Source organism: Kogia breviceps, chromosome 6 (assembly GCF_026419965.1).
Source record: "Kogia breviceps isolate mKogBre1 chromosome 6, mKogBre1 haplotype 1, whole genome shotgun sequence".
In the NCBI taxonomy this organism is placed as follows: domain Eukaryota; kingdom Metazoa; phylum Chordata; class Mammalia; order Artiodactyla; family Physeteridae; genus Kogia; species Kogia breviceps.
Genome location: NC_081315.1, coordinates 2,093,724 through 2,119,922, shown reverse-complemented (window position 1 = coordinate 2,119,922; position 26,199 = coordinate 2,093,724). Strand labels below are relative to the sequence as shown.

The window sequence follows — 26,199 nt, the reverse complement described above, 5'->3', positions numbered from 1 at the left end:
GTATACAAAGAACTATGCCCAATAAACATTGCATTTTCTTGTTGTGAGAGATCTTGTGTGGGCACTGTCTCAATTTCTGATCTTAATAATTTGGAACCACTGGCAAATATCCTTATAAATATAGCATGGCAGATTAAATTATTACATGGGTGTAGCTATGCCAGAATCATAAAAACACATCCCATGTTTTATTATAAAGAAACAGCCCATGAAATCTATTTTACTGCCACCTGCAGATGTTTAAGAAGAAAATACTTTCCAATATTTTATTTACCAAATGATGCTACAAATGGATTTCATAAACTGTATTATTCTATTTAATTTTTTTCTTGCTAAGATCCTATCTAAAACAACAAGGTGAATAATAAACTCTTCATGGTGAAATTAACCTCTCTAGGTTCCCATGATGAGATATCCAAACGTAATTTTATTCTTCATCTGAATAATTGATATATTTTTAGAACATCTGGGTAAATTTGGAAATTCAGCGGTATTCATTAGGCTAAACTACTTTATTGCTGTTTGTTTCTTAACTTCTCTAAACCAAAAAGCAAATTTAAGCCCTACCATCCTAGGTTTCTGTGTAGAAATTGCTTTAGTTCAAATTCTATTAAAAATATGTATAAAGGATGATTTTATAACTTTGAAAACATATATTTCAGTTTGACAATGACCTGCTAATTAAATTGAAATTGACTAAGTCAGACAACATTGTATATTTGCTAGGACTTCGATTTTTGTCAGGAGAAGAATGAATACGCTTTATTATTCAAATGCCTCCACCATGTTTAAACCCATCGCTGTGGAAAGAGAAACAACCAAAGCAGTTGTCTGTTCCCTCTAAATTTAGCAGAGAATTCAGTAACTTCCAGAGTAGGCAGGATTAGATACTCATTGTCAAATGAGTTGCCCAAAATCTGTAACACAATTGCCCAATTCTGTGCTACAGATTTTTTTAAATGTTCTACTTCAGAATACTAAAATGCAGAAATATATAAAGTATGCAAACATTTTCATTTGCAAGTCACAGTAAGAACATAGGAGATAAACAGATTCTATTTAATATTGTAGCATTACCAGTTGAACTCAACACACTAAAGACACAATCTTTAATCAGTGAGAAAATTTTGCTAACCTTTTCTCCTTTACTAATTGGACACTCTGCCTTCTCATTTAGATTATGCCAAAAGACCCCACTAGTCGGTGAGTAAAAACCAATTCTGCAGTTAAACCTTTAGCAGTGCTGGGCCAGGAGCATGCTTTAAAAAAATATTGCATTAGAACTATCTTGACAGTCATAACTTCAGGGCAATTTAGGAACTACCTTCAGCTCAGCTCCAATCTGAAAATTAGGCTTCTTGCCAAAAAGTTAAATTTTAGAAATGTTACCCACCAGCAGAAAATGGGTCAGAAAATGGAGGCAACAGAGAGACAAAACACGTATCCACACAAAAGGGAGGTTCCTATAGGCTGTTGACTACAGCCCGATACAAATACCCTTTGCAAATATCATGACACACAGAGTGTGATTTTTTTTCCTGACACTCATCACTCTTTTCTTTACTCATTTTTAAAGGGACACAAAACAAAATTTTAAAGTACTATAAAATGCCTAATTTTGAATCTTTCCAGTCAAAATATGTGAAATATATTTTGAGAAGCCTTAACGAATATAGCTTGGTGGGTCTGAATTAACTCTGTACTTTTTAGAACTTTTTGCCCGGGATTAGCCTGAGTTCTAGTTAGGGGAAGAAGTTGTAAATATGCCATTTTTATTCTTTAATCAGTTTCTTAGTAGTAACTATCCCTCCTCCTGCATATGCAGTAGGCTGTATTTGTGCAGACACCACACCTGCATCTAGAGGGGCAGTAGCCTTGTGCGGTGAGCAGGTGGAAATCAGAGTAAGTAGATGGTCTCCTGGAATGGATGTTCATTTGCAGAAACAGAGGGAACATGTCTATCCTCTCCTCACAGCCTCGGGAGGGAACGAGGGGAAAGAGGGCAGTAAATGTGCCCCTGGACACAAGGGCAAGGAGCAAATAAATGCGAAAGGAACTTGTACTCTTCTTGCTTAATTAGTTTCAAATCCCTAGGACATTGATCACATCCCTCGCCATGTGATAAATATAGGACAGTAAAAAGAAAATGCTGGAAAGTTTAGCAGAGCACAGCATCAGCTATTATTAATCTGATGAACTTTTCACTTGTAACCTTTGAAAGTACAGTTACCATAAAGTGAAGCATTCATGGGAAAAAAATTCCTGTAGAAGACATTTCTAGGATTTTAAAATGTATAAGGTTGGGCAACATTAAGCAAAAATTTAAAGCCCTATTAAATTTTTCATGGTTAAGAATTGTTAATGAACTGGATAACAGTTAGACTGACACACATCGGGTCACTTTTTAAAACACATCAAATATGTGCTCCAGAACATGTTTTGAAAGTTATATTTTCAGGATACTTTGCTACATTGAGGAACTCTATAGAAATCACTTTTTTAAGGTACTGGTATTCCTATTCACTTAGTTTCTTTTCAATCTCTAACTCTAATTTTATTATTTGTTTACATAAGGTAAGTGCTTATAACATTTGTATGAGCAAAATATATTCTAACTATCTTAGTGTTTACGGAAAAATAAAACTTGTTAAAAATCCCTGGAAGATTTCTGCTTCTGGATGAGGCGAAGTATTTGGGACCAGATTTGCCATTCTCCCATGAATAGGTACAAAAATAAACATGATAGACGACACATCTGTGCCCAAATAATGCACAACAGACAGCATAACTGTGACCCCTGAGATAAGGGACACAAACGAGGCAGGGCTAGAGTTGCCCCAGCTTTCTTCCTGGACCACAGGCCGGAGGAGAAAGCAAAGTGCAACGTAATGGTCTCACTGAGCGAAAGAGACAGAGGACGGAGCTCAGGGAGGGTGATGTGGCTGTAATTGGAGGACATCGTCTCAGAGAGATTGGAGCTCTGCAGAGATAGAGATCCCCCAAATCTGTGCAAGGGTCCCCTTGAGCTAGTTGCTAAATACCAAGCAAAACTGTGGGAGCTCAGGTAGAGTGTTCGGGGAACTGTAAAGTGAACAGTTCCCAGAGCTCGTTCAGGTCTGTGAGATGCTCAAGTCTGACACAGACTTTGGAGTCCTAATCAAACATCAGGGACGTTCTGAGTACACCTAACAAGAGTTACCCCTTACTAGCGTGGGAATCCCACTCTTCTAAGAGGCCCCCAATGGTCCGCACCTCCTGGGACTCAGGCTCTCTTCTCCTTAAGTGTGAGCAGACCATAGTGACTTGCTTATAATTAGTAAAATACAGCAAAAGTGATGAGCTCTAATGTCTGAGATTAGATTAAAAGAAGATACTGGTTTACGTCTTAATGCCTTCTCTCTTGACGGCTTGCACTGGTGGAAGCCAGCTGACATTGTGAGCTGCACTATGGACAGGACCGTGTGGCAAGGAACTAGGGACATCTCCAGCCTGCAGCTCATGAACCACTAAGCCTTGTGAACAACCACGCAAGTGTTCCAGGAAGAGAGTCAGCATTGCAGTGACTGCAAACCTGGGTGACACCTGATTACAGCCTCAGGAGAGACTAGGGGAACTCATGCCCGGATTGCTGTCCAACAGACACTGTGGGATACTAGATGCATGTTTTGTTTTTGTTTTTAACTTTTGTGCTTTGGGATAATTTGTTATATAGCATTAGATAACTACCTGGAAGTGGGAAGCGACCATAATAAATATCTGCATAAAGATAATTAACACAAGGGCTAAACTAGCCTTAGAGTAAAAGCTATTACAGACTGTTAGCAGAGCTTAAAACAAGCCTTCAAAATCTCAAGCTGATTAGCAATAATGTATACGTTAGCAGATTAAAGTCCAACTTTCTAAAAGGAAGGCAACGGAAGGTGGCATTCAACAATGTAAAATTCACAGTATCCAACTTCCAATGAAGAATTACTATTGATATATGAGAACAAAGGAAACTGTGGCTTGTTAAAGGGCGAAACAGATCCCTAAATAATAACGATGGAATTAATAGACCGGACTTTAAAACAACTATGACAAATATTCTTAAGGATTTAAAGGAAAACATGAACACCCTGAGAGAAATTAAATCTATGTATGAAAGAACTAAATAGAACATTTAGAGCTTTACGTAGTTCATGCACTATATAAACTTAAAATTTTACTGAATGCTTTTAACAGCAGATTGGTTACTGTAGAAAAGCTCTATGAATCTGAAGACACGGAAATAAGATTCTTCTGTGACTATACTAAGGAAAAATATAGAAAGGCTAAAAAACTATATAAATAGTGCCTCTGAGACCTGTGATCCTTCCTCAATGTTTTAATTAGGTGTCAGCAAAACAAAAATAGTCTCACATCTGTGTAATTCGAGTCCCAGAAAGGGTAGATAAAAGTTAAATAAATAATGGCCAAAATTTTTCCAAATTTGATAAATACTAAATATATTCACTTCCCAAAACTCAATGAGTCCCAACTGGCTAAACATCAATAAAATAAAAATATCTAGGCACATCATAACCAAATTGTTAAATAACAGCAATGAATGAAAAACCTCTTATACAAGTCAGAGCAAAAGGTAAATTATTTAGAGAGAGACAAAGGTAACACAAGCTGAAAATAATGGAATATCATTGTCAAAATGCAAAAAGAAAAATCTACCATCCTAAAATTCTATACTCAGCAAACATGTGTATTAAAAATAAAGGCAAAATACAGATTTTTCAAACAAACCAAAGCAGAGAGAATTTGTCACCAGCTGACTTGCACTACGGGCCGTATTAAAGAAAGTCCTTCAGTTGGCAGGACAGTGGTACCAGATGGAAACTTGGATTTCCTGAAAGTAATGGTGTCGGGAATGGTAAATAGGTGAGTAAATATAAGGCTGCATCAACGCAATTCTCTCATTTTTAATTTCTATAAAAGATAAATAACAGAAAATGTACTGTGGAGCTGGTAACATATGTTATAAATCCTATATATGAAAACCAAAGCACAAAGGATTGGTGGGGAATGCAATTCTATTGTTGTTAAGATGGTTTTTTACATTTTACCTGAAGTGACATAACATTAACTGAAGGCAGAGTGTGATAAGATGCATACAGAAAACCTTAGAACAACCATTAAAAATGAAATATAAAGCTACTGCTGTAAGACAATAGAGAAAATAGGAGGAAAAAAAAAACAATAAGAAGTCAAGGAAAGAAGAAAAGAGGCAAAATAGCAGAGGTACAAATGCAAAATGAATAATGAAGGAATAGATTTTAACTCAATGATATTCTTAATTAAATTAAAGGAAATGAAATAAAGACTGTAATTAAAAGGGAGATATTCTTCCACTGAACAAAACAGGTAGACCCAATTACATGACCTACAAGAAATGCATTTCAAATGTTAACACAGGTAGGTGTCATAATAAATACAAAATAAATATAAATACGTTTTCTTACATAATATACCACCGCTAATAAGAAAATAGGCGTAACTACATAAATATTGGAGAAAGTAAACTTTAGGAAATGGAATTATACTTGAAAAAAAGATTACAAAATAATAAAGTGGAAAATTCATTAAGAAGATGTTACAGCCTCAAATGTATATGCCCATAGTAACAAAAGCTCAAGCTGCAGGAAGCAGCTGCTAACCGAACTAAAAAGCAAATAGAAAAATCCACAATCATACGTGGACAATTCAACACTTCTCTCACAGTAGTTGATAAAGACTTGATCAAGAGTATTAAGCAATATAAGTTACTTGACATTTGTGAAATTTTTTATTCAGCACCGGCAGAATAAACATTCTTCCCACTAGCATATGGACCATTCACCAAAGCAGACCTTATGCTGGGTTATAAGTCATGTCTTAATATATTAAAAGGACTGAAACTATAAAGACTGTAATTTGCATGTAACAGAACTAAATTTTAAATTGACAGCAGAAATGCATCTAGAAAATTTCCAGATACTTGAATATTAATCAGAACATTTCTACAAAACCATGATCAAGGAAAATTCACAAAGCTTTAAAAAATATTCCTATTTGAATAAAAATAACTATAATGTGTCAAAATTTGTGAGATACAGCTCATACAATGCGTAGAAATTTAAGGCTTTAAATAATTATATTAGAACAAAGAAAGATCTAAAGTAATTTGTATTAACACCTAAAGAAGTGAGGAAAAGAAAAGAAAACACATTCAAGGCTAATAGAACACAAGTAAATAATAAGAGAAATCAATATAATCAAAGGATTTTCCCAAAGGTCAGGAAATAATAAACTTCTGTCTAGACTGATAGAAAACAAGAGTGAAGACACAAATTATCAAAAGGAGGAATGAAAGAGAGAGCTCCAGATTTTACAGCTATTAAGACAATAAGGGGATACTACGAACAATTTTGTGCCCATAAATTTGACAATTACATAAAATTTAAAAATTATTAGAAAGACACAAATTACCAGAAATGATTCATCTCTAAATACAAGGTAATTAATATATTGTGTATTATATTGCACCACGGAAAAATAGTGAAAAAATAGTGGAAATCGTTTTTGGTATCAGTATCTATGGTTGATTACCATACCCCTGAGTTAATATTTTTTTTTTTATTTTATTTATTTTTTTTTTTTGTGATATGCGGGCCTCTCACTGTTGTGGCCTCTCCCGTCGCGGGGCACAGGCTCCGGACGCGCAGGCTCAGCGGCCACGGCTCACGGGCCCAGCCGCTCCGCAGCATGTGGGATCTTCCCGGACCGGGGCACGAACCCGTGTCCCCTGCATCGGCAGGCGGATTCTCAACCACTGCGCCACCAGGGAAGCCCCTGAGTTAATATTTTAAGACTGTATTTATTACTAACTTTCTAGGAAGAATAATGGGTATGCTGTTGTGTGCACAGCTGGTGCTTAACATCGTTACTGATTAGGGATAATAGGATACAACCATTATGGGGTTCCAATACACGGCCAGTAGAATGGTGCCAATGAGAAGCCTACATGCCATGCGCTGGAATTCCAGGCAGGGAAGAACTGCAGCTCCCACACGTAGCTGGTGGAAGGTGCGAGCACAGCCACTCTGGAAAACACCGGGCAACATACGCTCACCACACAAGCCAGCCACTCCACCCCTAGGTATTTACCCAGTTGAAATGACACACATGCGCTTGCACATATGTTGCAGCCCAGAATTGGAAACCAGCAGGTGAATAGATGAACTGTTTTATTCATATTAACCCCCAAATGGAAACAAGCCACGTACCCATGAGTCATGCACGGGTAAACAAACTATGGTACACGCAGAGGGATACTGCTCCTGCATAAAAAGAAGATAAACTACTGATACACACAGCAAGCACAAACCTCAAAAACATGCTGAGACGCAGCAGGATGACACAAAAGAGGCGTAAGTGTGTTTATGTGAAATTCTACCACATGTAAAACTAATCGACAGTGACAGAAAGAAGGTCATGCTTACCCGGAGCCAGGGTGGCGGGGCAGGGGGGGGACATTTACTACCTAAAGGCGTGAGGGAAGTGATTTGCATCTTGATTGTGGTGTATCTAGTGTCAAAACCTGTAAATCTGTACACTCAAAATACACGCATTTTATAAAGATTTCCTCAATGGAATGGAGTAAAACAGTTTTTTTAAAAAAGAAACACACTCGGCTTCCCTGGTGGCGCAGTGGTTGAGAGTCCGCCCGCCGATGCAGGGGACGCGGGTTCGCGCCCCGGTCCGGGAGGATCCCACGTGCCGCGGAGCAACTAAGCCCGTGAGCCGTGGCCGCTGAGCCTGCGCGTCCGGAGCCTGTGCTCTGCAACGGGAGGGGCCGCAGCAGTGAGAGGCCCGCATACCGCAAAAAAAAAAAAAAAAAAAAGAAACACACTCTTGGAAGATTTTTCTCAGTATTCAAATGTTTTGATATAACAAAAAAATAAGTTATAAGCTTTAATACTATGAAATGTACACTCTAGAACTAAATTCCCCAAACCGAAATCCACTGGAGTTTACACTATATCAGAGGCCAGGGCCAGTATGTTTCCTTCGCCACAGTCAAACATCATACAGAAAATTGCCATTTTGATAAATACGCACTTCTGCCCAAAAAGAAGCAAGGAAAAAGAGAGGGAAAGGAGTGAGAGAAAAGGAGCGAAGAAAAGAAATAAAGTTGTATTATATGGTTACAGTATCTGCCGTAGATAATACACTGCTCAAACATTCCCGAACTGAGAGATAAGAAAAGAGATCATTGCGCAGGTCAGTGGCCTGAAGGAAAATATTGATTTTCAGACTGCCTGGGACCCATACTTGAAAATACCTGTATCGGGCTCATATATCCCTTTGGGGTAGAGTCTGCAAAGATAGAATCGCTTACTCAGAGGGAGAGGAAGTCACACATAGCATACTTATTCAGCCTAATAGGGAAATTTGGAGCAGAGCTCTCCAAGTGGCTTACACATGTGAGGCAGAGATGGAGGTGATCCACGGAGATTTGAAAATAAATAAGGAAACTTCTGTTTCTGTTGTTTTACTGAAATTTTTGAGTTAAGCTTTTTAACAATTAACATGTTGATTGGAGATTCTCATTTTTCCCAATTTCAGTACGACTGCTGTTAAGTGGGTCGCCATGGTAACCACCACTTCCAGAAGGATTATACTTTCCTGTTTCTTGTTTTTTTTTTTTTTTTTTTTTTTTTTCCAGCCTGGGCTCTGTAAGCACTTACCTTTCACTGTGGGGAAACAGTCAATGATGCTGCCATTGCATTATGAGGGGGATAGTTTTTCTAGCCTTAAAAAAAAAAGGAAGGGGATTTTTTTTTCAGATGCAAAGATTTTCCTTAATACAGCACATCCTCAAAAGTCAAACACAGCCCTTTGAGCCAGTATGCCAGATGCAGGCACACACACACGGTGGTGATTGTTTGGTGGAAGTGCCTCCCCCCACCCCCCACCCCCGGTGATTTCTAAGTATTTCCCCGGGGCTTGCTCTGTCCTTTGGCATCCCAGTGAGGGACTCTATCTTTTCACCCCCGATGAACAAGGAATGGCCTGTACAGGGACTTACTGCACAAGAAAAGAAGAATGAACTCATTCTAAAGAATTACTAACTTTTCAGCAAGTCCAAATCTATTTTTTAAATGGCAGTGAATTATTAGGTTATTACCTGTACAAATCTCCACAAAATTCCACTTGCTACCTTTGTTTACTTTGAATAGCAATTAGAGCTCTTCAGTGTGTCAGCACACTGACTTTGGAGTTTCTAGAAAGAAATCAGTTAGTAGAATCAGAAACGCACATTTTTGTGTTCCATAGCTGTTTACATAAATGCACATTGCAGTTTTCAGAAGTGTTTTTACCCTCATTGCCTGTATTTGCATAATGTTTATTGCCAAAAAGCTTATTCAAGAGTCACGAGAGTTTGAAGTTTGGAGTGTGTGCTTTAATCAAAGCTGTGGTTTCTACATCTGGAATTATGTGGTTATTCTGAAAAGTCTAATTTGGTGTATGGTTTTCTATAACTTTTTACCAGTAAGTTATTTCCCCCAAAAATAAAGAACACAGGTTGTGGAATAACACTACTTTCAATTTGTAGTGTATATGCATTCAGGGACTATTTGTTTATCTGAACTGATGTATCCAATTATGTATATGATGATTACATAATTGGGATATGATTTTCTGCAGAAGGCTGATGTCATCTTTTCAAGCAGAGGAAGTAAGATATTTGGAACTATGAATAAAAGACATTTTATTCCTGGCTCTGCATTTATTCTTTGGAAATTCTTAGACTCACATACTGTTTCCATTTCCATCTGTAATCTAAAATGCTGGTAGAGCAGTCAGATCTGAAAGAGGTTTATCTCACATTATTTTGAATCTCTGAAAATGAAAACACCATTCAGGGTTTTAAATACCCCCTTCTGATTTCCAACCCATCTATTCTTACATATATAGAGAACTCAACTGTTGTTTCCTTTTAAAATATTTTCATTTAAAAAGATACAAATTTTACATTACAGTGTATTGATAATCAATGTATAAAATGAGAATTATATACATTTGCCTAAATATACGTCATCGTTTTCTTCCTGAATCTGGAGAATGGAGCAATGCACTCCACGGTTCTCACAATTTTTCATCAAATTCTCTCCTCTCCACAAGGGAATGGATCTTCTGTTGGTTATGCAGCATTTGAGCTGGCGCCAGGTCTGCACAGTCTGTCAGAAAGAAAGCTGATTGACCATATTTTAAGAAGAAATTTTCCTTTTTATAAATGATGCAAAGATTAGTGATTGTAAGTAACAATTTTAACCTTTATTTTTACTTTTAGAATCCTCAGGTCAATATCTGGTAAATTTTCTTTACTTTCCCTGTTGACTATAGCCCTAAGGAAATATTTCAGTGGAGCTCGTAGTCATATTCTATGAGGTTTTCATTCTGTATCTGTTTACTTTGTTCAAAATGACCTGGAAAATTAAAAGAAAATTATCATCTATATGATTTCTTACTTCCAAAAGTAATAACTATTTTTGAATCCAAAATCCATGAAAACACACACAAACACACAGTTTCCACAATTTTTTTCTCATATGGAATTATATTCTGGAGTTACCAAGCCATCCCAAATTTCAACTGCCATATAATGTCCTTCTCATTCTTCATCTAAATCAGTCAATCACCAAATATTTATTCTGTGCACATATATATTCAAAGTTTTAAGCTAGGCTTTGAGAATATACTTAGTTTGACTTTAAGTGAACAAATACAAATTTCTACCAATATATACTTTTCTGTAAAAAATGTAATCTCAAAGCAGCAAGTAAAGAGTCTAGGGTGGGAGATTCCTAAAAGATATCTGTAAATTACAGTAATTTTATTTTCTTTTGGAAAAGAGACCAAATCAGAAACTCAACTTTGCAATGACTAGATGCAGTATAAATACAGTTTTTACTTAAATTTTACAATAAGAGGTAAGGAGATATTTCTAACCTCTCTTTACAAATAGAGGATAATGGCAACTTTAATGCTTTGCAGTCACTACCGACAACTTTTTTTTAACCTAAATGCTCTCATTCATTACGTTTGCAAATTGAAGCCCATGTTTTTAATTAAAGTATTAACTAAAGTTTTATTCATCTATTTTTTTTTTAATTTCCAAAATTATCCTCGATGGGTAGAAAGGGTTTTGATAAGCAGATAATGGAGGACAATAATCTGTCGAACAAACATACCGCTCTGAACCCTAACACCTTCTCCCAACTTGCCCTTCATGTTTGCTGCTAATTCTCATGGCTCTCTAGGTGCTCAGTCCTCTTCAATCGTGACGCTAAAACAGCTGTTTTATATAAAATAAACAGGAAAACTGCTTCACAGAACCCGAGAGAGGGTGTGGCTGGTAGTAGGCGTCGTACAGCAGTGACAGCAGTTATCGGCAAGTACGGTTATTGTTCGAATATCAGCTCCACACTTAACGCGTACCTTCCCTTCCCTTCTGCTAATGCCCTGTGCGAAACCCAGTTCTTGGGACCAAACTCCCTCTGTTTCTTTCTCAAGAGTGATTTTCCTCTTGGGACCCACATTCTCTGCCATTGTCACCTAGTGATTCCCAGGTTTTCAGGCACATCTGTGGAAACGTGAGGCCCTGATGAGGATAGAATTCATTGATTTTGTCTGGGATGGTCTTTTGCTTCATTGTTTTAAAAATTACTAGGGCTTTATCTTCCTGTTTTTAGTAGTGACATGTGTTTTCATTAGCGGCTCCAGTCGTCTTTGGCATATTCTTAGGTAATAGATTACAGTCTTATCTTACAAGGCTTATCTTGACTCTGAAATATATCTGAACTTCATCTTATTACCATCATTTACGAAATAAATCATCTGCCCCAGAATCACCTGGGGAGCTTTTAAAGCTACTGATGCCCTGGCCCCCGCTGGAGTTAGGGCTGGATATTTTTTACGTTTCCCAGGGGATCCCAATATAAAGCCAGCATCAACTGCCATTGAACTAATACACTCACTAGTCAGTCTGTCGTGGGCAACATGCCAATCCCTGGTCTGACATTCACCTTCCTTAGAGCAATCACTTAAGGTCAATAAATCCATATCACATTGATTGGTCATTCACCAAATTGGAATCCCTGTGCTGACTGAAGAGCCAAAGATAAACAAGGCATGGCTTTTAGCGACAAGAAGAATATTCTCTGTTTCCGCAGGAATAAAGGGTTCTGCTGTCATCCCCACCCCCCAAATATACACTCTCACCCAAATTTATTTTTCTGTATTTAATTTTGTGCCTTCTAAGGGCAAGCAACATCATTTCAGATGATTTGTTTATCATTCGCTGCTTTAATAATACTGTTTGCATACGAACTATTTTATGGCTGACAAATACAGTTTAAAGGTTTGGGAGGATGAAACCCAGATACCACTGGACTCTGGCCCCATGTGTACTGATTAGATGGTGAAAGCAACTATAGTTGACGGCAGCCTCTTTCCAGAGATAATGTCAGAAATCATTTCTCTAACAGATGAGTAATAAAACAGAGAGCTTCGATTAGATTCTCTGCCAAATGTTTGCAACACTAAAGCTCTGTGAGTCTAATTTAAGTCAAATGCAGTCCAGACCTGACTGTCCCGTGTGGCCGTCGCTAGCCACATGTCGATGTTTACGTCAATTAAAATTAAATGTAACTTAAAAACTCATTTCTCAGTTGCAATTGCCAGACTTCAAAGGCTCATTAGGCACGTGTGGCTGGTGGCCCAATATTGGACTATGCAGAATTACAAAACTTTATAAAACTTTTCCGTCATTATAAAACGCTCTATGAGACAGTGCTCGTCTAGATAGCTTTTTTAAAGCGCTAAGTAAAATGAGTAGGAGAGCAAGAGGAAGGTTCACGCGGAAGACCCGATCATCCATTTCACGTTACACTACGTGCAAGAAATATGGAGGCCGTGGTGATTCCTGACCTTTTTAATGGCAGTCACTCATATTCCTTCTGATGGAATTTCCTAGAACATATCTGCTACATGTACTGCATTTAACCATGAAAGAATCACTGAAAAATAGCAAAATCTGCTAATAGGAAGGAGGTACATACCTTTTAAATTGACCTGTGTTATCTACAACTTACTGTTGTTGATTTCAATATTGTTAAAATCATCTGCTCTCAAGTTGGCAGAAGGCATAACTCAGGAGGTGACAAACCACTTCTGCCAGATCTGACTCATAAGGAAGAGGCGACAGTAAACATTTCAAATCTATTTACATTGTGCCTGAGTGTCCAATTAGTCTGTGTGAAGGCATTTGAAATATGGCTGCTCTTTGCACAGAAGCAGCACCATTGTCTACAAAGTTGCTCACAGCCGGACGCTGGTCAGGGCTTGGACAGTGGTAAATAGCAGGGCAGTCTGATAAAGACTGAGCAATGACTGTCCAATTAGAGCTTCAATAAGTCACTTCCCATACACCTAAGTGGCTGCCCATGAGAGATTCATGGTTGTTTATCTTGTTTTTTAACAAATTTCAACCAAAACAAAATCCATGGACATAGGCTGAGCCAGAGGAGACTGAATTTAAAGTAAGATGACAGTGACGTCTATCAGGTAATCCTTCCAAGTAAAGCACATGCCCACCCTTAGGTCTGTAGGTAGCAGAGGGTTTTGGCTTGCCTCTCCCTTTTTATTCAACCACCTTGTTGGGAAGCTGCTGACTGGCGTTGCAAAAATGTACTAAATGCAAAAGCAATGGATCATTTTCACCCCTAACTTCTGTGATTCTACCAGCCCACTGAAAAGTCCAAGAGACTAAACACTAGATGAGTCACTCTTTCGTCTTTGCTCTACAATCAAAGAATGCAGGCAGCAGTGGGCCTCAGTACCATTTTAAAGAAAGGAGGGTGAATGCGAGGCTCATAGCTCATGAGGGTGAAGCAGTCTTCGGAGCTGCACCTGTCAACAGAATCCGTTTTGAACTGTACCTGCAGACACTATATAGGTGGTGTAGCCAGTACCAAGGGAGGTGTGATTAACAGGGGGTGATGGAAAATCATCTCTAAAAAGTACCAATTCTTCTCTTTGATTTGCATTTTGTGCAGGATCCAGCCAGAGTGGGCATTTTATAATTGTCATGCACTCATTAATTAATTATGTTGTGTATTTACGGAGTTTACCAAAGGACTTTAGGATGTATTCAGAAAATAGAACTCCCTAACACCATACACAAAGATGAACTCAAAATAGATTAAATACCTAAATGTAAGGCCAGAGACTATCAAACTCTTAGAGGAAGACATAGGCAGAACACTCTATGACATAAATCACAGCAAGATCCTTTTTGACCCACCTCCTAGAGAGATGGAAATAAAAACAAACAAACAAAATAATGGGACCTAATGAAACTTAAAAGCTTTTGCACAGCAAAGGAAACCATAAACAAGACGAAAGACAACCCATAGAATGGGAGGAAATATTTGCAAATGAAGCAAGTGACAAAGGATTAATCTCCAAAAATTACAAGCAGCTCATGCAGCTCAATATCAAAAAAACAAACAATCCAATACAAAAATGGGCAGAAGACCTAAATAGACATTTCTCCAAAGAAGATCTACAGATTGCCTACAAACACATGAAAGGATGCTCAACATCACTGACCGTTAGAGAAATGCAAATCAAAACTCCAATGCGGGGGCTTCCCTGGTGGCGCAGTGGTTGAGAGTCTGCCTGCCGATGCAGGAGACACGGGTTCGTGCCCTGGTCCGGGAAGATCCCACATGCCGCGGGGCGGCTGGGCCCGTGAGCCATGGCCGCTGAGCCTGTGCGTCCGGAGCCTGTGCTCCGCAACGGGAGAGGCCACAACAGTGAGAGGCCCGCATACCGAAAAAAAAAAAAAAAAAAAACTCCAATGCGATATCATCTCTCAGCAGTCAGAATGGCCATCATCAAAAAATGTACAAACAATAAATGCTGGAGAGGGTGTGGAGAAAAGGGAACCCTCTTGCAATGTTGGTGGGAATGTAAATTGATACAGCCACTATGGAGAACAGTATGGAGGTTCCTTAAAAAAGTACAGATAGAACTACCATACGACCCAGCAATCCCACTACTGGGCATATACCCTGAGAAAACCGTAATTTAAAAAGAGTCATGTACCAAAATGTTCATTGCAGCTCTATTTACAATAGCCAGGACATGGAAGCAATCTAAGTGTTCATCAATAAATGAATGGGTAAAGAAGATGTGGCACATATATAAAATGGAGTATTACTCAGCCATGAAAGGAAACGAGATTGTGTTATTTGTACTGAGGTGGATGGACCTATAGTCTGTCATACAGAGTGAATTAAGTCAGAAAGAGAAAAACAAATACCGTATGCTAACACATATATGGAATCTAAAAAAAAAAAAAAAAAAAGGTTATGAAGAACCTACGAGCAAGATGGGAATAAAGACGCAGACCTACTAGAGAATGAGCTTGAAGACATGGGGAGGGGGAAGGGTCAGCTGGGACGAAGTGAGAGAGTGGCACGGACATATATACACTACCAAACGTAAAATAGCTAGCTAGCGGGAAGCAGCCACATAGCACAGGGAGATCAGCTCGGTGCTCTGTGACCAGCTAGAAGGGTGGGATAGGGAGGGTGGGAGGGAGGGAGACGCAAGAGGGAAGAGATATGGGGATATATGTATATGTATAACTGATTTACTTTGTTATACAGCAGAAACTAACACACCATTGTAAAGCAGTTATACTCCAATAAAGATGTTTAAAAAAATAAAGTTCTGGCGATATCAATGGCATGTAACAGTGAACACCTAGTTGCATGTACATCACTGTCTGGGGTCATTGTTCGGTGTCACCATCACCTGAAACCCACGCTGGCTGAACAGCGCCGTGGGGAGACACTGCTAGGCTGAAGGAAAGGGTAACTGAGCACGGGGGACCACGTGATGGCTTGTAAATCTCCCGTTTGGAAACATGTCAGTTTCTATCACCCGTTTGCCGCAGTCTGTCTTGTGACCAAGCCTGAGGGCAGTGAGGTTGGCAAGTCTTCACAGCAAGGGGCCCTGTAAGAGAGCAGAGGTATTTGAACAGATAACATCACACTGGTCAGGGCACAGCTGCTGGAGCCAGACAAACTCGAATTCAAATCCCGGATCAGCAGCTTGCTGTGGGAGAGTACGTGGAGCTCTCTGCATCTCAGTTTTTATTCTGTTTATGGTACTTATTTCATAGTCATTATAATATTTAAACAAGACAATGCCTGTAAGATACTTAGCACAGCGTCCGACACTTTATACACACTCAGAATTAGCCATTTCTACAGTCAAGTTCTGTTTAAAGGTGTTTTAGCGATTTTGGTTTCTGTAGCATTGTAATAGAAGTCTTTAATATATTTGAAAAACAATTCCCTACTGGCTAATGGAAACTAATAGAAGCTATTCATTTCAAATTCTCAATAGCAATTCACATAATACTTTGCTCTTCATATTTTAGCAGAGACAAAGGAACCGGTTTGGAAAGAGATACTATGCAATGTCATTTTTTAAAACAAAATCAAGAGATAAAGTCTAATTAATTAATTGTAATAAATTCTAATTCTAAAGTAACTGTGGTCACACAACTTTATTTCAAACCTCTGTAAGAATTTTGTGATTAAGGCTCCTCTTTCTATTCATCTATTCCTACAAATTTGCGATAACATTGTTTTAAATCTAGATTTTAGTTCCCAATTCATATTCAGTCCGTATAGCACCATATTAATAGTTCTGACTTTTAATAAAACAATATTGAAAAAAATAATTCCAAAAGAGAGCATATAATAAAAGAATACAGAGCGCACCTAGATGTTTTATTCAAAATCATAGAAGTAGTTCTAGAAATTACTTCAGTTTTGGCAAATGGTAAATTTTCATGATCAATATTCATAAGGTCTCTGACTTTAACTAATTCAAACAACTGAAAAGTCTTTGTCTGAAATATTAAAGTTTAGAATAATAATAAAGACAATGGAGAATGAGCTATTTTTAAAATCCAAAGAACATTATTCTCACATTTAAAATTCATAAGCAAAATTTTCATAAAACCTGGCATTTCTTTCTGCTGACATTTGAGTTGGAATTTGGTCTCATGTCAAGATTACTGGCTAAATGTTTACTGTGAACAAAACTTTATGGGTCACAATAAGGCATATACAAAGCTAATGAATAAAACGATCTTTCTTAAAACAAGTTTCGATGTCCCTTGAACCTTTTTGCAAACAAAATAGCAATCAAACAGAAAAGAAAGTTTTAGCTTACCTCTTAGAAAAGCAGAACTTTCAAAACAGAGCTAATTAGTGCACAGAAACTAACCGACAAAAACCAATGTGACAGTCTTATTCGAACCAAGGCCATTCAGTCACTCAAGCTTTGAGAAAGATATACAAAACTTTACACCTCTTGCTTGGTATTTAGGGTGTTGTGAAGTATCCCTCTTCTCTATGGCAACATGTCTCTCTTCAATTCTTTCCAGCGCCTCAGTTTGGATGTGATCACCTTCCAGAGTTCACTTCTGACGCTGATTTTCTCGCATCAACACAGTTGTGTGATGCAGACCCCTATGCAAATGTCCCACAGACTAGGTTTTCCTGCTCCTATGCCCTGTACTTCCTTCTCTTTACCTTTCTCCTGACTTCATCCCTGTTCTGTTTTTCCCTCTTCTTTTTTTTTTTTTTTTTTTTTGCGGTATGCGGGCCTCTCACTGCTGTGGCCTCTCCCGTTGCGGAGCACAGGCTCCGGACACGCAGGCTCAGCGGCCACGGCTCACGGGCCCAGCCGCTCCGCGGCACGTGGGATCCTCCCGGACCAGGGCACGAACCCGCGTCCCCTGCATCGGCAGGCGGATTCTCAACCACTGCGCCACCAGGGAAGCCCCTTCCCTCTTCTTCTTAACTGCATGTCTCTTTTCTATTTATTTTTGATATGAGAAATGGAGTGAAGGCAGAAAGGCCTATTGGGAGAGGAATAGTGAGATGGGAGAATTAACTGAAACAGTCACAGGAACACGTGGGAAGAAAGAATAAAATGATCTTTTCACCCAGCAGACTGTGTAATCAGCACAGCACCGTTTACTCATTACTTTATTCAGCTTTCCTATACCTCATGGTGGTGGGGAATCTCTAACATTTACTTTTTAATGTTACTTTCTCCCCCGCAAGGTAAAAATAAACAAAATCACAAAAGAGGGTTCAAACATCCATGTGTCTGAGTTATTGACTATCAAGTTCTATGGTAGGATCTGGCCACACAAATGTGAATAAAGTAAAGCCTATAAGAGACCTCTTATTAGCACAAGATAGGTAAATAGGAACACAGCTACTGTAATGAAAGCATTGACTGTTATAAGGGGGACACAGAAAAGATAATGAGAACACAGAATAGGAATGACTCATTCATTTCTGGAGTATTTATATGGCTTTTTGTAATAGTAGATGCAAGGCTTATTGTGCCCTTCTTTGGATGATCTGGTCTTGAAAGCCATTCATTAGTTGTAAAAGTAGTTTTCAATTCAGAAATAGAATGATTTCTATCCTCATAGATCCAATATTTTAGTGGAAAAATACAGTCAATAAGACAGAGAACTACTTAGATATACAGCAAACTAGTTGGTGCTAAGTGCTACAGAGAAAAATAAAACCAGGAGAGTGGCTAAGGAAGCATATGTGTGTACAAGGGGGATTCCACTCCAAGCAGAGGAAAGAGCAAGCCTGACCTAGACCAGAGCAGCAAGGCCGGGTACCTGGAGCAGAGCTGATGACAGCAGAGCAGTAAGAGACGAGGTCAGAGAGCTCATGGGAACCAGACTGGAAAGAGCTTTGGTGGCCATGGTGAAGAATTTGGCTCTCCCTTTAAGCAAGATGGAAAGTCATGAGAGCATTTGAGCATAGGTTGACATAATCTGACAACTCTCAACAGGATACTTCAGTTTGCTCTGTGGAGGACAGGCTGAAGGGTGGTCCATGGAGGGAGCACGCAGAGAGCCAGAGGTCACTGCAATAATCCTGATAGGAGATGATGGAGTTACAAGAGGTAGGTTCTTGTCTCCTCCCAGAAAGAAGTCAGAGATGAGATACGGAGGCCAAGAAAGCAAAGTGAGGATTTATTAAGCAATAGTACCCTCTCAGGAGGGAGAGTGGGCAACTACCCAGGGTTCCTTTGGGGAGCTGGTTATGTGGGGTATGAAAATGATTGGGGGGAATCTGCATTGAGGAGGGAGGGGTTTGAGGTTGCATTTCCTGATTTTCATCCCAGCTCCACCTTCCCAAGGGGAGGAGGGGTCTTTGCTCTTGTTTGGTCTTGATGGGAAGTGTCATGGCATCCGTGCTTGATGGGTACTTCTTTTTTGCAAGGCTGATTTTATTGTAATGAGGGCGTGAGCAAAAGGTTACATTTGGATGCTGGAGATTCCCGCCTTTTGCTGCCTTTCTTTGTCTTCCCTGAGGACCACTGTTGTCTCAAGATGTATGGTTTCCTACCACCTGACCCATGCCTCCCTCCTCTGCTTCTATCTAGCTACCTGCCTGCTCGAACAGTGGTGTCTGGGATCATGGTGGAAACAGTGCAAGTGCTGAGCAGATCATGTGTTCTGAATATACACTAAAGCAATTGATGTTCAATTAAATTACTATTTTGATGATATATTTTTTTCTGTTTGACACATAAATGTAGTGATAGTTGATCTAATTAAGTCAATAAACACCGTCAATTTTAGCATTTAGATATTTGAATATTTTTAATGACCAAGCTGGACAGATAATATCTTATAAATCAACCCTATTTGATCTATTCTAGGTATTCATAGGAAGACTGTAATATTCTGACCTCAGAGAGCAGGCACGAGTAGCCAGTAGAGAGGTGAGTGTATCTCATGAGAATTAAATCATCTATACTTATAACAGATTGCAGTCTACTTTTCTTTTTCAACTTTACTATTTGACTGTATCTTTGTATAGGCTGCCTGCACTTGCCACTATTTTCATCAACATGACTGCTCTTCCAGAAAATAATTGCCCAGGAAAATAAATGTTGCACAAACAGACAACATCAAGCTATTTGTTCACCAAGACTCTCCATAAAACTCCTCCCTTAAATTTTCATCTGGCTATGCTTACCAATCCTACACTGTTACATCATGATCCTTGCCATTCTAATTAAATGCCCACATTCAAAGACCTACTTTAAACACAAAAGCCTCATCAATATCCCAGTTTTTTTCACATCTTCCTGAGATACAATATATCTCAATTGTATCCTCTGAATACAATGTTCTACCTTATTGCAAGAAGCAATAATATCCACTTTGCCTTACTAACAAGTTATTTTGGTGGTACTTTCAGGGGGCCAGCATTCAATAATGTTTTCTCTGGTTTTAGTGGGAGTGGTACAAAGAAAATCTTTTGAACTTTTTGATTTTCTGACAGACTTTTACAAATAAAACCCATTGTAAAATTTTTTTTAAAGATGAGAACAGCACTGAGCTAGTTGGGCCATGGGTGTCATATAATCTAATAGCTTTCTATAGGGTCACCTTAGCTGCTCTTTGGAGAGTAGACTGAAGGATGGCATGTAGAAGAAAGAGACTAACAGTAAGATGTGTGTGGTCTAATCAAGTGGAAGAAAGGAGTTGCCACACACTAAGATGGGGAAGGGGGAAGATGGGCAGGTTTGGGGGAAATAGTGGAAGCTCCATCTTAGACCTGTGACACATAAGACACTGACTTGACACCCAAGTGGAGAAGCTGAGTAGGCAGCTGGATATTGGCATCTGAGGAAAGATACTGGGGTGAATCCAAGCTTTGATGTTTTGAGCATTTGGTGCTGCTGCTTCTTTTTCTTTTCCTTTCCCCCCCCAGTATTTAGATGACTTTATTTTCTTAATTTTTTCCCTCTATTTTATACCTATTATACTTGCTTATTATACACCCCAATGTTCATAGCAGCAATATTCATAATAGCCAAGACATGGAAGCAACCTAAGTGCTCACTGACAGATGAATGGATAAAGAAGATGTGGTATATACACAATGGAATACTACGCAGCCATAAAGAAGAGTGAAATAATGCCATTTGCAGCCACATGGATGGACCTGGGGATTATCATGCTAAGTGAAGTAAGTCAGACAGAGAAAGACAAATACCATGTGATATCATTTATATGTGGAAACTAAAAAAATGACACCAATGAGCTTATTCACAAAGCAAAAATAGACTCACAGACATAGAAAACAAACATGGTTATCAAACGGGAAACTGGGGTGGGGGGAATAAATTAGGAGTTTGGGATTAACATATACACACTACTATGTATAAAATAAACAACAAGGACTTACTGTATAGCACAGGGAACTATATTCAATATTTTGTAATCACTATAGCAGAAAAGAAACTGAAAAAGGATATATATGTATATAAATAAAGTTGAATCACTTTGCTGCACACCTGAAACTATCACAAGGTGGTAAATCAATTATACTTCTATAAAAATTAAATTAATTAAAAAATTAAAAATACTCATCCTTAAAAAATAAGAATGCTATTTCTACAATAAAAACATATGACTTGGGACTTCACTTGTGGTGCCATGGTTAAGAATCCACCTGCCAATGCAGATGACACGGGTTTGAGCCCCGGTCTGGGAAGATCCCACATGCCGCAGAGCAACTAAGCCCCTGGACCACAACTACTGAGCCTGAGCTCTAGAGCCCATGAGCCACAACTACCGAGCCCACGTGCCACAACTACTGAAGCCTGTGTGCCTAAAGCCCGTGCTCCACAACAAGAGAAGCCACCACAATGAGGAGCCCATGCACTACAACGAAGAGTAGCCCCTGCTCGCCGCAAATAGAGAAAGCCCATGCGCAGCAATGAAGACCCAATGCAGCCAAAAATAAATAAATAAATGTATATATTAAAAAATATGACTTTTTATTTTGAAAAAGACTTGAAATAAATACTGCAAAAATTATAAATAATTATTGTTAGGTTGGTGGGATTACATGAATTGTTTCCTCTTTTCCTTGTTTCCTAAATATTCTGTAATAATGCTACATATATGGATGCTCTTTAGTAGATGACATCATCAAGTTACTACGAATTTGTAGAAAACAGAAGAGAGAATTCTAAGGAACTCCAATGTTTAAGAGCCAGATAGGCGATAACAAAGGAGAAAAAGAAAAATGACCAGGAGGAAGAAGGAAAACCAGAAGAGTGTGTCTCCTGGGAAGTACAGAAAGTTTCATAAGGATAGGGTAATCAATTAGGACAGAGTTTCTTACAGATCAAGGGAAATGAGGTCTGGAGAACTGAACACTGGATTTGGCAGTAGAAAGGTCATTGGTCACGTTGATAACAGTTTCCTAGTGGAAGTAGAAGTAAAACACTGATTGAGTGTGTTCAAAGGGAATGGATGGATTCAGCAAATAAAGACAAACATCTGGGGAAATCTTCCCTTGAAGCCTGAGGAAATCAAATGGTGGAGTTGGAGGGCAAAGTGGACTCACTTTTTAAGGCGAGAGAAATCAGACATGGTTAGTATGCTAATGAGGAGGTGAACTGCAGAGGGAAACTTTGATGATGTGGGAGAGATAATGGATCATCCTGAGAGCTAACTCTTTGAGCAGATGAGACAAGTGATGATCTAGTTCAGGTAAAGAGTTGACCTAGGCCATTGATTCCCAGCAGCAGTAGCAAAGGAGGTCATAGATTCAGGAACGGGAGTAGATGCACCGATTAGAACTTGTTCTGAAGAGTTTTTCTGATTGCTTCAGGAAATAGAAAGCAAGAGCATCTGCTGTGAGCAAGAATAAACCAAAAGGTTTTGGAGGTGGACGAAAATGAAACTACAAAATCGTCATAAGGGAAAGTAGGAGAATGAAAGGACCAAGGAAATGTATCATAGTCTATTTGAGATCAGTGTCACTGAATGCAATGTGAGGTCAGCCACCTGGGCGACTAGCTCCTCTTAGCCATGTTCAGTTATGCAGGTTAAGCTGGGTTTATCCAAGACCTATTTACACCAAGTGAAAATGGAAAAAGAAGAGAAAACTACCGTAAAACACAAGGATTGACTCCAAAGAACAGGCAAAATAATTGGGGTGGCAACATATATGCTTATAAAAAATAGCAAATATGAAAATATACAAATGTGAAATTAAGGACCTTAAAGAGTAACTACATAATGAGTTTTGAGAGGAATTCAGTGAAGGGAAAAACTTTGCAATTCAGGTTCAGAAAGTCTTCCTAGTGGAGGACAGACTTGATTTGGATCTTGGTTTTACTAGTACCCCAAAGCGTTTTTCCCCTTATTTGAAATTATGTCTCCGTTCACAAGATTGACTTATTACAGCTGTAAAAGCAGGAATATCTTGCTTTAAGAAGTTTTCATTAGGAAATTTCAAATATGCACAAAAAGAGAAAATAGCAAAGTAAAACTCCAAGTATAGACGCAACAGCTACAAATTCAGGACTACTCATTTTTCTTTAACTCTCCTTCACTAAAGCTGATATTTCCAAAATATTTGGATCCCGTTTCCCTGACAATTAAAATAAAAATGAATGCCTGCAAATATAGGTAAATATAAATGCATAATATATTTATATAATAACACTATTTACAGAATATAATTACATGTAAATCATGAATACACAGTCATATTTATTACATTATTACATAACATATAAATATATTCTTTATATTTTATATATATTTTTAAAATATGTCTTTAAAAGAATATATAATATCCATAAAATAAGCTATCTTATGTAATTATATAATTCATTAATAAATCAGATACCTGTACTACTTGAGTAATATATTTATATGTTTTATAGTCTATGTAAATGAGAAAAAGTTAAGAATAAGGTGAAAATAAATAAATAACATTTAACAATTAAAATTATCACATTTATTTTTATTAGTCTTACCTAAACTTCTTTGATCTTACTAAATATTATTGAAAATGGTTCAGTATATTGAAAAATAAAGTTTAACCCTTTGTTTTTAATAATATTTTGAAGTTGTGGTTCTAAGTTCAGTGTATTTTAATATTTCACTTTGAAGGGAGGCTGACTTGGTGAGGAAAGATATGTAGATCTGGCTGTCAAAGTTCAAAATTGGCCATGTTTGTTGATTATGATATGTATTTTTCTATTTTAATTATGAAAGATGTTGAGATTAGCTATAAATTTTCTATCCTAACTGATCTTGAAAGATTATTCTTGAATTGTTTAGAAGGCACTGCATTTTTATATTTTAAGCAAATGGCTCAAAGGTCATTAAGACTCTCCATTTGGAGAATTTGGAACCGATTGGGGACTTTTCTTTTTTGTCTGCACCCCGTGGCATGTGGGATCTTAGCTCCCCAACTGTTGCAGGAAGGGGGACCCCTTCCAGGGGCCAAGAGTGAGCTCTTGTCTAACACTCAGAAATGAATGATCCGAGGAGACACACGTGCTGACAAAGCAAGAGACTTTCCTGGGAAGGGGCGCCCGGGTGGACGGTAAGGGAAGCCAGGAGAACTGCTCTGCCACGTGGCTCGCGGTCTCGGCTCATATACTGATGGGGTTCGTTTGGGGGTTATCTCTGGCCAATCGTTCTGACTCGGGGTCCTTCCTGGTGGTGCACGCATCACTCAGCCAAGCTGGATTCCAGCAAAGGTTATTCTGCGAGGTTGTTAGGATATGTGGACTGGTGTCTTCTCTCTCCTTTTGACCTTTCCCGAATTCTACTGGGTGGCAGCTGGTTAGTTCTGCATTCCTTACCAGGACCTCCTGTTGTAAGATAACTCATGCAAGTGGTTACTATCGGGCCTGGCCAGGGTGGACGGTTTCAGTCAGCGGTTCCCCTAAAATGACCACATGTGGAATCTTAGTTCCCCAACCAGGGATCGAACCCACAGCCCCTGCACTGAGAGCACAGAGTCTTAACCACTGGGCCACCAGGGAATTCCCTGATTAGGTATTTCTGTTTTCATGTTTTAATGTAAAATATTAAAGTTTATATAAATGACAGATTTTTGCAATAAAATCTCATATCGAGAGAAACTATAACAAATACCCAAATTCATGGAGTTTCTTTCAAAATGAAGTTACTTTCTCTTGTACTATTAAAACACCATTTTTATCTTAAGCGCACAGGAAAGGTCGCATTTAAAAGAAAGTCTGCTAGCTAGTAACACCGCTGACAACAACTTCTTATCAATAAAACTTCAGTATATTTGGAACACTTACCTCTTTAAAAGAAACTGCTAACTTATCTTTCGACAGCTCTCTTAAGTACTTTGCCTTGACATAAACCGTGAACCTCTGAAGGGTACAAAAGTCATTTCCCTTCTCAGGTCATTGTCTTGTAAACTTTCAGCATTCAGGCTGTTATTTAAACTGACCGAACAAGGTACACAAGCTATTATCATTTAATTTTGCTAAAAGTAAAGCTGAAAATACCACTGTGAGCCACTCTACCTTATAAAACTGCCACTCTCCCCTCAGCATCCCTGGCCCTTGAGGACTATAGCCTGCAGGCTGCTGAGGACACAGATGTTATTCTGCATATTAAATATGAACATAGCCTGAGCTTTAAATCAGTGAAAAGTATTTTGATAGGAAATAAATATCCCAGTATTTTTTCCACACTAACTAGTCATCTTATGCACCCTCTGGGGCGTGCAGCCGACTTTGGAGACCATTGCTTTAAGTATATGAGGCTTGCTGCTATTCCAAGAAAGAGAAATGTTGAAGGCTTAGCATATTAGTGATGGCCCCACTGTTTTTCATTTAAAGAAATCAAATTTAGGTATCATAAAATAACTTATTAGAGAAGATATCCTAGTGGCTCATAGAAATCATGGAAAAGTTTTCAAATAAAAGCTCAAGAAGGATGGGGCCCAGGATGGGTGATTATGGACCTTCTTTTGTCACAGTCCGATTAACGTGACTCCACTAGCCACACGATCTAGTCCCAATAACTCTGGTCAGAAATCCAACTTCCTGAGAATAGGAGTGTGACTGCCCAGCTTGGATCTTGTACGTGAGCCTGGCCCAGTCTTTTATGGACGGAGAAGAGCATCGTATAGAAGAAATGCAACTGTTACTAGTTTCATAGGGGATGGGACAGCAGGTCTCAGAGACAAG

At 38.6% G+C, this 26,199-nt stretch overlaps 1 long non-coding RNA gene across 2 annotated transcripts in view; it reads left to right on the top strand.

Moving 5' to 3' along the window:
• Nucleotides 1-26,199, top strand: part of LOC136794338 (uncharacterized) — a 134,240-nt gene that overhangs the window by 54,292 nt on the left and 53,749 nt on the right. For both annotated transcript variants that reach the window (XR_010840948.1, XR_010840949.1), the window contains exon 2: nucleotides 19,864-19,926. This is a non-coding gene — a long non-coding RNA (uncharacterized lncRNA). The remainder of the gene's footprint in view (nucleotides 1-19,863; nucleotides 19,927-26,199) is intronic.